This window comes from Balaenoptera physalus, assembly GCF_965194825.1.
Source record: "Balaenoptera physalus genome assembly, chromosome: X".
In the NCBI taxonomy this organism is placed as follows: Eukaryota; Metazoa; Chordata; class Mammalia; order Artiodactyla; family Balaenopteridae; genus Balaenoptera; species Balaenoptera physalus.
This window is the reverse complement of record NC_138903.1, coordinates 119,006,285-119,019,223: the sequence shown is the minus strand read 5'-3', so window position 1 is coordinate 119,019,223 and position 12,939 is coordinate 119,006,285. Positions and strand designations below refer to the sequence as shown.

General features: G+C 41.5%; 1 pseudogene across 1 annotated transcript in view; it reads right to left on the bottom strand.

Moving 5' to 3' along the window:
- LOC309652746 (transmembrane 9 superfamily member 2-like) overlaps positions 1-10,812 on the bottom strand; it is a 112,397-nt pseudogene extending 101,585 nt beyond the window's left edge. Inside the window, exon 1 of the transcript XR_014268791.1 lies at positions 10,495-10,812. The product of XR_014268791.1 is annotated as a transmembrane 9 superfamily member 2-like (transcript). The remainder of the gene's footprint in view (positions 1-10,494) is intronic.
- Between the last annotated feature and the right edge of the window lie 2,127 nt (positions 10,813-12,939).

The window sequence follows — 12,939 nt, the reverse complement described above, 5'->3', positions numbered from 1 at the left end:
GGACACGGGTTCGAGCCCTGTTCGGGGAAGATCCCACATGCCACGGAGCAACTAAGCCTGTGCACCACAACTACTGAGCCTGCCCTCTAGAGCCCACAAGCCACAACTACTGAGCCCACGTGCCACAACTACTGAAGCCCGCATGCCTAGAGCCCATGCTCTGCAACAAAGAGTAGCCCCCATTCGCCGCAACTAGAGAAAGCCCGCATGCAGCAACAAAGACCCAAGGCAGCCATAAATAAATAAATACATAGATAAATAAATAAAATTTTAAACAAAAGAAAACTGTTAATGTTCAACTTAATATAAAAATCAGCAAAGGATATACAGATAGTTCACAGAAAATACAACTGGCTTTTAATTACATGAAAAGATTCTCAATAAAGATTCCTAATAAAAGCAATGCAAATTACAACCACAACACACAATTTTTCACCTATTGGATTGGCAAAGATCTAAAACTTTGATAACACACTGTTGTCAAACTGTGGAGAAACAGGCACTCTAACACACTGCCGGTGGGAGTGCAAATTAACACAACCTCCATGGAGAGCAATTTGGCACTATCAAACTTGTTAAGTGCAGTGGGGGAGGGATAAATTAGGAGTATGGGATTAACAGATACACACTACTATATATAAAATAGATAAACGACAAGGACCTACTGTATAGCACAGGGAGCTATATTCAATATCTTGTAATAACCTATAATGGAAAAGAATCTGAAAAAGAATATATATATATATTTATATATATATATATATATATATATACATATGAATCACTTTGCTGTACACCTGAAACTAACATAATATTGTAAATCAACTATACTTCAATAAAGAAAAAATTGTTAAGAACATATGTTCTTTGACCCAGCAATTCCATTCCTAGAATTTATTCTACAGATATATTCCCACGTGCAGCAATGGTTGGTAAGATCAAGAGAATGGAAACAAGCTAAATACATAAATAAGGGAGTATGTATATCAGTTATAGCACATCCTTATAATGGAATACTATGCAACCATTAAAAAAGAATAAGGATGTTTCTTACGCAATTAAATAAAACAATCTCCAAGTTTATTGTTAAATGAACAAAGGAACATGACATGAGAACAGTATGCTACCATATGTGTAAAAAGGGGGGAAGGAAAAAAGAATATAAAAACATATTTGTATATTCACAAAAAGAAAGATTCTCAAGAAACTGGTGCCCTCCAGGGAGGTGTACTTATGTGACTAAAGGACCCAGATAGATGAGACATTCAGAGAAATCCTCTCATCTGCCTGTGTCCTTGCATATTATTCTAAGTGGGATCACTACAATCAAGAAGGATAAACATTTTTGTAGACTTTGATACATATTTCAAATTACTTTCCAAAGCGTTCGAGTTTAACCATTAAACCAAGCTAAATGCTATCACAAGGCAGAAAACAGACAAATCCAAGAGGAGGGACATTCCACAAGAAAAACAGACTGGTCCCTTTTATAAGTCACTGTTATGAAAAGAAAAGGGGAAAAACGTGCTTGATTTAAAAAGCCATAAGAATATAACAAACAGATGCAATTTGTGGTCCTAGATTGGATTCTGGCTTGGATAGTTCAGGGATAGCGGGGGAAATCTGACTGTGAACTGGGTAATAGATGAGATTTTAAAAGGTATTGATGTGGAAAGATGGAGTTGTTAACAGAAAAGTGCAGGTTACAAAATAACATGTATACTATGATTTTATTTTGGTAAAAAAAATGCATGTGGACTCTCATTCATCGCTGGTGGGAATGCAAAATGGTACAGCACTGTGGAAGACAGTTTGGCACTTTTTCACAAAACTAAACATACTCTTACCATACGAGTCCAGAAATTTTGCTCCTTGGTATTTACTTAAAGGAGCTGAAAACTTATGTAAACACAAAAACCTATACACAATGTTTATAGCAGCTTTATTCATCATTGTCAGAACTTGGAAGCAACCAAGGTGTCCTTTAGCAAGTGAATAGATGAATGTATGTACTATGGTACATCTAGACAATGAAATATTATTCAGTACTAAAAACAAATGAGCTAGACCCCCATGAAAAGACATGGAGGAGCCTTTCATCATATTGCTACGGGAAAGATGCCAATCTGAAGAGGCTATGCACTGTATGATTCCAACTATATGACATTCTGGAAAAGGCAGAACGATAGAGACAATAAATACATCACTGGTTGCCATGGGTTAAAGGGAAGTTGGGATGAATAAACAGAGAACATAGAGGACTTTTAGGGCAGTGAAATTACTCTGTAGGATACTATAATAATGGATACACGTCATTATACATTTGTCCAAACTCATAGGATGTACAACACCAAGATTGAACTGTAATGTAAACTATGGACTATAGGTGATAACGACGATTCAGTGTAGGCCCACCAATTGTAACAAATGGCCCACTGTGGTGGGGGATGTTGACAATGGGGAAGGCGATGCATGTGTGGAGGCAGGGGTATACGGTAACTCTATACTCTGCTGAATTTTGCTGCAAACCTAAAACTGCTCTAAAAAATCAAGTCTATTCAAAGTACAAATCTGGATATGAATATGTATTTTTTAAAATCTAGAATATATTCTAAGGTATCAACAATGCCAATTTTCTAGTTGTTAGAAATGTTTTTCTTTCCTTATTTTTGCCTATCTGCCTTTTATAACCATCTTCCATTCATGTTATTGCTTTTGTAATAGTAAAACTTTAAAAACTAATTTAAAAAAAAGAAATCAAGGGCCTGGACACTACCGAATTAGGGAAGTTTGGAGTGTTAAACATAAAAATGAGAGACTCACCAAAGGAAAGAAGGTGCAATCTCAGAATAAAAAGTAGAACACATGGGTGGGGCTAATGGTGGACTCTGGAAGGGCACATGTCAAGGAGTACTTCCCAGAACTTCTGCTGCCAGTGTCCTTGCCCCCGCAGTGAGCCACAGCCACCCCCCGCCTCTGCAGGAGACCTGCCAACAGTAGCAGCCGTGTGGATGACAGGGTTTTGGTGCTCTGGCCGGGTGTCAGGCCTGTGCCTCTGAGGTGGGAGGGGGGAGATCAGGACATTGGTCCACCAGAGACACCACCGCTCCACATAATATCAAAAGGTGAAAGCTCTCCCAGAGATCTCCATCTCAATGCTAAGACCCAGTTCCATTCAACAACCAGCAAGCTACAGTGCTGGACACCCTATACCAAACAACTAGCAGGACAGGAACACAACACCACCCGTTAGCAGAGAGGCTGTCTAATATCAAACTACGGCTCACAGACACCCCAAAACACACCACTGGACGCAGTCCTGCCCACCAGAAAGACAAGATCCAGCCTCATCCTCCAGAACACAGGCACTAGTCCCCTCCACCAGGAAGCCTACACAACCCACTGAACCAACCTTACCCACTGAGGGCAGACATCAAAAACAAAGGGAATATGAACTGGCAGCCTGCAAAAAAAGGAGACCCCAAACACAGTAAGTTAAGCAAAATGAGAAAACAGAGAAATGCACAGCAGATGAAGGAGCAAGGTAAAAACTCACGAGACCAAACAAATGAAGAGGAAATAGGCAGTCTACCTGAAAAAGAATTCAGAGTAATGATAGTAAAGATGATCCAAAATCTTGGAAATAGAATGGAGAAAAGACAACAAATGTTTAACAGGGAGCTAGAAGAACTAAACAGCAAACAAACAATGATGAACAACACAATAAATGAAATTAAATATTCTCTAGAAGGAATCAATAGCAGAATAACTGAGGCACAGGAAAGGGAAAGTGACCTGGAAGATAAAATGGTGGAAATAACTACCACAGAGCAGAATAAAGAAAAAAGAATGAAAAGAATTGAGGACACTCTCAGAGACCACTGGGACAACATTAAACACACCAACATTCGAATTCTAGGGGTCCCAGAAGAAGAAGAGAAAAAGAAAGGGTCTGAGAGAATCTTTGAGGGATTATAGTTGAAAACTTCCCTAATATGGGAAAGGAAATACTCAATCAAGTCCAGGAAGCGCAGGGAGTCCCATACAGGATAACTCCAAGGAGAAACACGCCGAGACACATATTAATCAAACTATCAAAAATTAAATACAAAGAAAAAATATGAAAAGGAGCAAGGGAAAGCAACAAATAACATACAAGGGAATCCCCATAAGGATAACAGCTGGTCTTTCAACACAAACTCTGCAAGCCAGAAGGAAGTGGCAGGACATATTTAAAGTGATGAAAGGGAAAAACCTACAACCAAGATTACTCTACCCAGCAAGGATCTCATTCAGATTCGATGGAGAAATTAAAACCTTTACAGACAAGCAAAAGCTAACACAATTCAGCACCACCAAACCTTTACAACAAAGGCTAAAGGAACTTCTCTAGGCAGGAAACACAAGAGAAGGAAAAGAACTACAATAACAAACTCAAAACAATTAAGAAAATGGTAGTAGGAACATACATATCAATAACTACCTTAAATGTAAATGGATTAAATGCTCCAACCAGAAGACATAGACTGGCTGAATGAATACAAAAACAAAACCCATATATATGCTGTCAACAAGAGATCCACTTCAGACCTAGGGGCACATACAGACTGAAAGTGAGGGGATGGAAAAAGATATTCCATGCAAATGGAAATCAAAAGAAAGCTGGAGGAGCAATTCTCATATCAGACAAAATAGACTTTAAAATAACACTATTACAAGAGAAAAAGACAGACACTATATAATGATCAAGGGATCAATCCAAGAAGATATAACAGTTGTAAATATTTATGCATCCAACATAGGAGGACCTCAGTACATAAGGCAAAGGCTAACAGCCATAAAAGGGGAAATCAACAGTAACACAATAATAATAGGGGACTTTAACACCCCACTTTCACCAAAGCACAGATCATCCAAAATGAAAATAAATAAGGAAGCACAAGCTTAAATGAAACATTAAACAATGAGGACTTCATTGATATTTATAGGACATTCAATCCAAAAACAACAGAATACACTTTCTTCTCAAGTGCTGATGGAACATTCTCCAGGATAGATCATATCTTGGGTCACAAATCAAGCGCCTGTAAATTTAAGAAAAATGAAATCGTATCAAGTATCTTTTCCGACCACAACGCTATGAGACTAGATATCAATTACATGAAGAAAACTGTAAAAAATACAAACACATGGAGGCTAAACAATATGCTACTAAATAACCAAGACATAACTGAATAAATCAAAGAGGAAATCAAAAAATACCTAGAAACAAATGACAATGAAAACACGATGACCCAAGACCTATGGGATGCAGCAAAAGCAGTTCTAAGAGGGACGTTTATAGCCATACAATCCTACCTCAAGAAACAAGAAACATTTCAAATAAGCAACCTAACCTTACACCTAAAGCAATTAGACAAAGAAGAACAAAAAAACCCCAAAGTTAGCAGAAGGAAAGAAATCATAAAGATCAGATCAGAAATAAATGAAAAAGAAATGAAGGAAATGATAGCAAAGATCAATAAAACTAAAAGCTGGTTCCTTGAGAAGATAAACAAAACTGATAAACCATTAGCCAGATTCATCAAGAGAAAAAGGGAGAAGACGAAATTCAATAGAATTAGAAATGAAAAAGGAGAAGTAACAACTGACACTGCAGAAATACAAAGGATCATGAGAGATGACTACAGGCAACTATATGCCAATAAAATGGACAACCTGGAAGAAATGGACAAATTCTTAGAAAAGCACAACCTTCCGAGACTGAACCAGGAAGAAATAGAAAATATAAGCAGACAAATCACAAGGGCTGGAATTGAAACTGTGATTAAAAATCTTCCAACAAACAAAAGCCCAGGACCAGATGGCTTCACAGGCAAATTCTATCAAACATTTAGAGAAGAGCTAACACCTAAACTTCTCAAACTCTTCCAAAATATAGCAGAGGGAGGAAAACTCCCAAACTCATTCTACGAGGCCACCATCGCCCTGATACCAAAACCAAACAAAGATGTCACAGAAAAAGAAAACTATAGTATCACTGATGAACACAGATACAAAAATCCTCAACAAAATACTAGCAAACAGAATCCAACAGCACATTAAAAGGATCATACACCATGATCAAGTGGGGTTTATCGCAGGAATGCAAGGATTCTTCAATATACGCAAATCAATCAATGTGATACACCATATTAACAAACTGAAGGAGAAGAACCATATGATCATCTCAGCAGATGCAGAAAAAGCTTTCAACAAAATTCAACACCCATTTATGATAAAAACCCTCCAGAAAGTAGGCATAGAGGGAACTTACCTCAACATAATAAAGGCCATATATGACAAACCCACAGCCAACATCGTTCTCAATGGTGAAAAACTGAAACCATTTCCACTAAGATCAGGAACAAGACAAGGTTGCCCACTCTCACCACTATTATTCAACATAGTTTTGGAAGTTTTAGCCACAGCAATCAGAGAAGAAAAGAAATAAAAGGGATCCAAATTGGAAAAGAAGAAGTAAAACTGTCACTTTTTGCAGATGACATGATACTATACATAGAGAATCCTAAAGATGCTACCAGAAAACTACTAGAGCTAATCAATTAATTTGGTAAAGTAGCTGGATACAAAATTAATGCACAAAAATCTCTTGCATTCCTATACACTAATGATGAAAAATCTGAAAGAAAAATTAAGGAAACACTCCCATTTACCACTGCAACAAAAAGAATAAAATACCTAGGAATAAACCTACCTAAGGAGACAAAACACCTGTATGCAGAAAACTATAAGACACTGATGAAAGAAATTAAAGATGATACAAACAGATGGAGAGATATACCATGTTCTTGGATTGGAAGAATCAACATTGTGAAAATGACTCTTCTACCCAAAGCAATCTACAGATTCAATGCAATCCCTATCAAACTACCACTGGCATTTTTCACAGAACTAGAACAAAAAATTGCACAATTTGTATGGAAACACAAAAGATCCCGCATAGCCAAAGTAATCTTGAGAAAGAAAAATGGAGCTGTAGGAATCAGGCTCCCTGACTTCAGACTATTCTACAAAGCTACAGTAATCAAGACAGTATGGTACTGGCACAAAAACAGAAATATAGATCAATGGAACAGGATACAAAGCCCAGGGATAAACCCATGCACATGTGGTCACCTTATCCTTGATAAAGGAGGCAGAATATACAATGGAGAAAAGACAGCCTCTTCAATAAGTAGTGCTGGGAAAACTGGACAGTTACATGTAAAAGAATGAAATTAGAACACTCCCTAACACCATACACAAAAATAAACTCAAAATGGATTAAAGACTTAAATGTAAGGCCAGACACTATAAAACTGTTAGAGGAAAACATAGGCAGAACACTCTATGACATAAATCGCAGCAAGATCCTTTTTGACCCACCTCCTAGAGAAATGGAAATAAAAACAAAAATAAACAAATGGGACCTAATGAAACTTAAAAGCTTTTGCACAGCAAATGAAACCATAAACAAGACAAAAAGACAATCCTCAGAATGGGAGAAAATATTTGCAAACGAAGCAACTGACAAAGGATTAATCTCCAAAATTTATAAGCAGCTCAATATCAAAAAAACAAACAACCCAATCCAAAACTGGGCAGAAGACCTAAATAGACATTTCTCCAAAGAAGATATACAGATGGCCAACAAACACATGAAAGGACGTTGAACATCACTAATCATTAGAGAAATGCAAATCAAAACTACAATGAGGTATCACCTCACACCAGTCAGAATGTCCATCATCAAAAAATCTATAAACAATAAACGCTGGAGAGGGTGTGGAGAAAAGGGAACCCTCCTGCACTGTTGGTGGGAATGTATATTGATACAGCCACTATGGAGAACAGTATGGAGGTTCCTTAAAAAACTAAAAATAGAACTACCATACGACCCAGCACTCCCACCACTGGGCATATTCCCTGAGAAAACCATAATTCAAAAAGAGTCATGTACCACAATGTTCATTGCAGCTCTATTTACAATAGCCAGGACATGGAAGCAACCTAAGTGTCCATCGACAGATGAATGGATAAAGAAGATATGGCACATATATACAATGGAATATTACTCAGCCATAAAAAGAAACGAAATTGAGTTATTTGTAGTGAGGTGGATGGACCTAGAGTCTGTCATACAGAGTGAAGTAATCAGAAAGAGAAATACAAATACTGTATGCTAACACATATACATGGAATCTAAAAAAAAAAAAAAAAGGTTCTGAAGAACCTAGGGGCAAGACAGGAATAAAGATGCAGACATAGAGAATGGACTTGAGGACACGGGGAGGGGGAAGGGTAAGCTGGGATGAAGTGAGAGAGTGGCAGGGACATATATATACTACCAAATGTATAATAGATAGCTAGTGGGAAGCAGCCGCATAGCACAGGGAGATCAGCTTGGTGCTGTGTCCACCTAGAGGGGTGGGACAGGGAGGGTTGGAGGGAGACGCAAGAGGGAGGAGATATGGGGATATATGTATATGTACAGCTGATTCACTTTGTTATAAAGCAGAAACTAACACACCATTGTAAAGCAATTATACTCCAATATAGATGTTAAAAAAAAACAGTAGAACACATTTAGGTTGGCAAGTAGCTGCCTAAAAAGAAAAGAGCTTACAGAAAAGAAATTCCAGGACTTCACTGGTCGTGCAGTTGTTAAAAATCCGCCTGCCAATGCAGGGGACACGGGTTCGAGCCCTGGTCTGGGAAGATCCCACATGCTGCAGAGTAACTAAGCCCGTGCGCCACAACTACTGAGCCTGTGCTCTAGAGCCCACGAGCCACAACTACTGAGCCCATGTGCCACAACTACTGAGCCCACGCACCTAGAGCCCGTGCTCCACAACAATGAGAAGCCCACTCACCACAAGGAAGAGCAGACTCCGCTCGCTGCAACTAGAGAAAGCTCGCGTGCAGCAACGAAGACCCAACGAAGGAAGGAAGGAAGGAAGAAAGAAAAGAAAAGAAAGAAATTCGTTAAAGATTTTATTTCTTTGCTAGGAAGCCTGCTGAAATAAAGAGCCAGGACTAGGTATTACCAGTCAGAGAAAAGGCAGGTGTAAAATAATTTTTAAATGCTATTTCTTAGTTACACATATTTGACAAGATGATGGCTCAAAACACCACCATCAATACTTCTCACAGGAAAAGGCAAGCTCCAGGATTAAGAGCAAGTTTGCTGCACCTAGAACTGGCCTCTAAAAACCCCAGCTTTCAACTTGGCTAAGTCTATAGTCAAACCACACCCCGCACTGTTCTCAACTCTGTAATGCCTCTGTGGTTCCTTCTAAGAGAACGTTACCCCACACACTCGACTGGGCAACCTGAGGTCAGAAAATAAGTCTTACTATTCATTAATACTTTTTGAATTGATTACTTGCAAAAAATTTTTTTAGAGTGAGTTTACAGTTACAAAAACTAGACTGTCAAGGAAGGGAGTCAAAAAATTATCGGGGTTTGGTGGACATGCGGAAGAGGAATTGTGCCAGAAATCTCTGGCTAGAGAAAACTCATAATGATAATGGTTACCATTTATTTAAGGCTTACCAGGTGCCAGGTGTTTTTGTCAGTGCTTTTCATACGTTGTCTCATTTTATTCTCACAAGTCTGAGAGGTAAACAATATTATCTTGCTGTTTGTGGAGAGGGCCCAGGAGAAACCAACGTGAATTAACAAGAATTAAGGAGGTAAAAGTGTGAGACCACAGGAGTAAGGGGTGACAGAAACATGGTGGGACTATATCTAAGGAAGACCTAGTGAGTGTGTGAGTCTTGAAAGGCAGATTATATTCAGTATAAGGGGGACAGTAGGGAGGGGAAGTGGGAGAGAGGGAGACGACACAGAGTAGGAGAGGAAGGAACCTTCGAGCGGGAGGGGGGAGGGGAGGAGCTATGATGGAGGAGGAGCTAAGAGAGAGGTGGAGGAGCAGCCAATTGGAAGGGGGAAGAGGTAGGAACCGAGGGGAGGGGGAGTGGCTGAGAGGGAGTAGGCGGGACAGAGCAGGAGCAGGAACTAGAGGGACCAAGATAAGAGAAGAGGGCGGGGCCGAGAGGGAGGGCGGAGCCTAGAGGAAAGAGGGGAAGGGAAGGGGCGGAGTCGAGAGGGAGTGGAAAGGAAGAAGCCAGAGACCGCGGGCAAGGAGCGGAGAGAAAAGCGTAAAAGGAGGAGCTGTGAGGTGGGCGGAGGAGAAGCTGAGAGGGAGTTAGAGGAAAAGAGACGATGGGGGAGGAGCCAAGAGGAAGGGAAAGAGGATCAGGGAAAAAGAGAGGTCCGGATCCGCCAAGTGCGAGGCTCAGCGATTGAGACCCTGAAACACACCCACAGAGGGGGCTTTGGCATTCCAGGTCAGAGTCTGAGAGCTCCCAGCACTGGTCGGCCCCGGTGTGCCCCATACCGCAACCCGAAGCCTCCCCTCACATCTCACTTCCTCCCTCTAGTCCTCACCTTGCAGGTAGCAGTCTCGGTCTGCCTCGCAGAAGTTGACCGGAGCCAACCCGGGAAGATAAAAAGCCGCGCAGCGGGCGGCCTTAAGCCCCGGGAGCAGCCCCAGCCCCAGCAGCCACCTGAGGCCGGGGAGGGTGGGCCACAGGCGACAGAGCTTGGTTCCCAGGCGGAAACCACGAGTACACATTTTAGGAGCCAGTTCAGCGCTTGAGGACACACACCATGGGCGAGATCGGAACCAGTGGAGGGGAGAAGCGGAAATGATAAGGAAGAACCGTGGACGGACAGGGAAAAGCCGAGACCGGCTGGTGGGATTAGAACTCCAGGGAAGGCCACTTGTTCGGGCGAGACATTGGCTTGGAGCCCGGTGGCTAGACGGCCTGGCTGGCTTTGTGAGCGCGCGGAGTACGCATGCGTGCGGGTCCCCGCCACGCCTTCCACCGCCCCTCACCCCTCCCCCCTTCCCCCGCCACCTCTCTCTCCTCCCAGCGTCCCCAGCCCAGCACTTTCCCGCGGCTCTGGCGGTTCCTCGCGCGCAGCCTTCAGAGCTGCCTCGCGGTGTCCGGGGGGCGGGGGGGAGGGGGGAAGCAGCCTGAGAGGTTTCAACTTCCCAGCATCACAGAGTCGCGTCCTCCTGATTTTGCCTATCTTAGTACCAATAGCAGGGTTACCGCCCCGCCATCTTCAGTTCTTGCTGCCAGGGTGGGCGGAGGGGAATTCCTGGGCATTGCTGCCCAGTGTGGTGGTTATAAGGCGCTTGAAATGCAGCTAGTCCGAAACTGATGTCTGGAAGTGTACATTGTACAACAGGTTTCAAAGAATTTGCACGGTAAAAAGAATGCAAAACCTCTCCAACTTCATATTGATTACATGTTGAAATAATATTTGGAGTCTCTTACATTAAATAAAACATTAAAATTAATTCCACCTGTTTCTTTTTTGTGGCTTAATTTTTTTATTGAAGTATAGTTGATTTACAATGTTGTGTTAGTTTCAGGTGTACAAGACAGTGATTCAGTTATACATATGTGTATATAGCTATTCTTTTTCAGATTCTTTTCCATCATTATAGGTTATTATAAGATACTGAATATAGTTCCCTGTGCTATACAGTAGGTCCTTGTTGTTTATCTATTTTATAATAAGTGTGCATCTTTTAATCCCAAATTCCTAATTTATCCCTCCCTCTATTTTTTGTGTGTGGCTACTAGAACATTTAAAATTACATATGTGGCTCTAGTTATATTTCTGTTGGACGGCGCAGGTCTGGGGAAGGGGGAAGAAAGGGAAAAAAACTGAAGAAGAGAGAGGGGAAGACAGGGGGTTGCTCTTAAATTTCCTAAAGTTTTCTTTCTCCTAGCGGCAGGGATCTTATTTTGCGACCTCTGTAAGAATCCTTGTCGCCCTTACTTTCTGCTCCTTGTGCTGTCTTATAATGCAAAGTGCCTGTATTTGGACCTAGAAAGTATTGTAGGTATCATAGGACAAAGATAGTAGAAGAGCGTATTATTTTTCCTCCTTGTGTCTCAAGAGCTTTGGAGAACAAGAGGTCATTTGTTTATACTGAGACGTGTGCGCCTCCCCAAGGGCCTTTCTGTGCAAGTTCCCTGGCTCCAAAAGGTCTGCATCTTCTGCTGATTGGCAGGGGGGCAATTCAAGACAGAACAAAGGCAGCTAACTGGCCAATAGCAGAGGCAGGTCGAAATTTAGCGAGTTAACTCCTGGACTAGAGGGGTAGAAAAAGTTGTAGGACAAAGGGATGGAGAAAATGTACCAATGATCAGAATTAGGGGAGCTGTTAGTAAAAACATTGAACGTGGGGGCTTCCCTGGTGACACAGTGGTTAAGAATCCGCCTGCCAATGCAGGGGACACAGGTTTGAGCCCTGGTCTAGGAAGATCCCACACGCCGCAGAGCAACTAAGCCCAGTGCGCCACAACTACTGAGCCTGTGCTCTAGAGCCCGTGAGCCACAACTACTGAGCCTGCGTGCCACAACTACTGAAGCCCGCACACCTAGGGCCCATGTTCCACAACAAGAGAAGCCACTGGAATAAGAAGCCTGTGCACCGCAAGGAAGAGTAGCCCCCACTTGTGGCAACTAGAGAAAGCCCGTGTGCAGCAACAAAGACCCAACACAGCCAAAAATAAATAAATTTATTAAAAAAAAAGATTGAACTTGACCAAAAGAGCTGGAGACATCCCTGTAAAGATTTGGAAAACAGGATAACACGATCAGAAGGGGCACCACTTTTGAGAAGAGGACCAGAAAAAGGGAGCTAGTAAGTGAGAGAATGGTCATGGTTGGAAGTAACCAGAGCTTGAATAAAAGTTTTGTGTTTCACCACTGCGTGACCACCTCTCTCCGGCCTGCCTTTGGATGAAAAAGAGTATAAATGAAAATAAACGGGATGCTCCTCCAGTCTCTCAGGCCTGGGCCTGAACA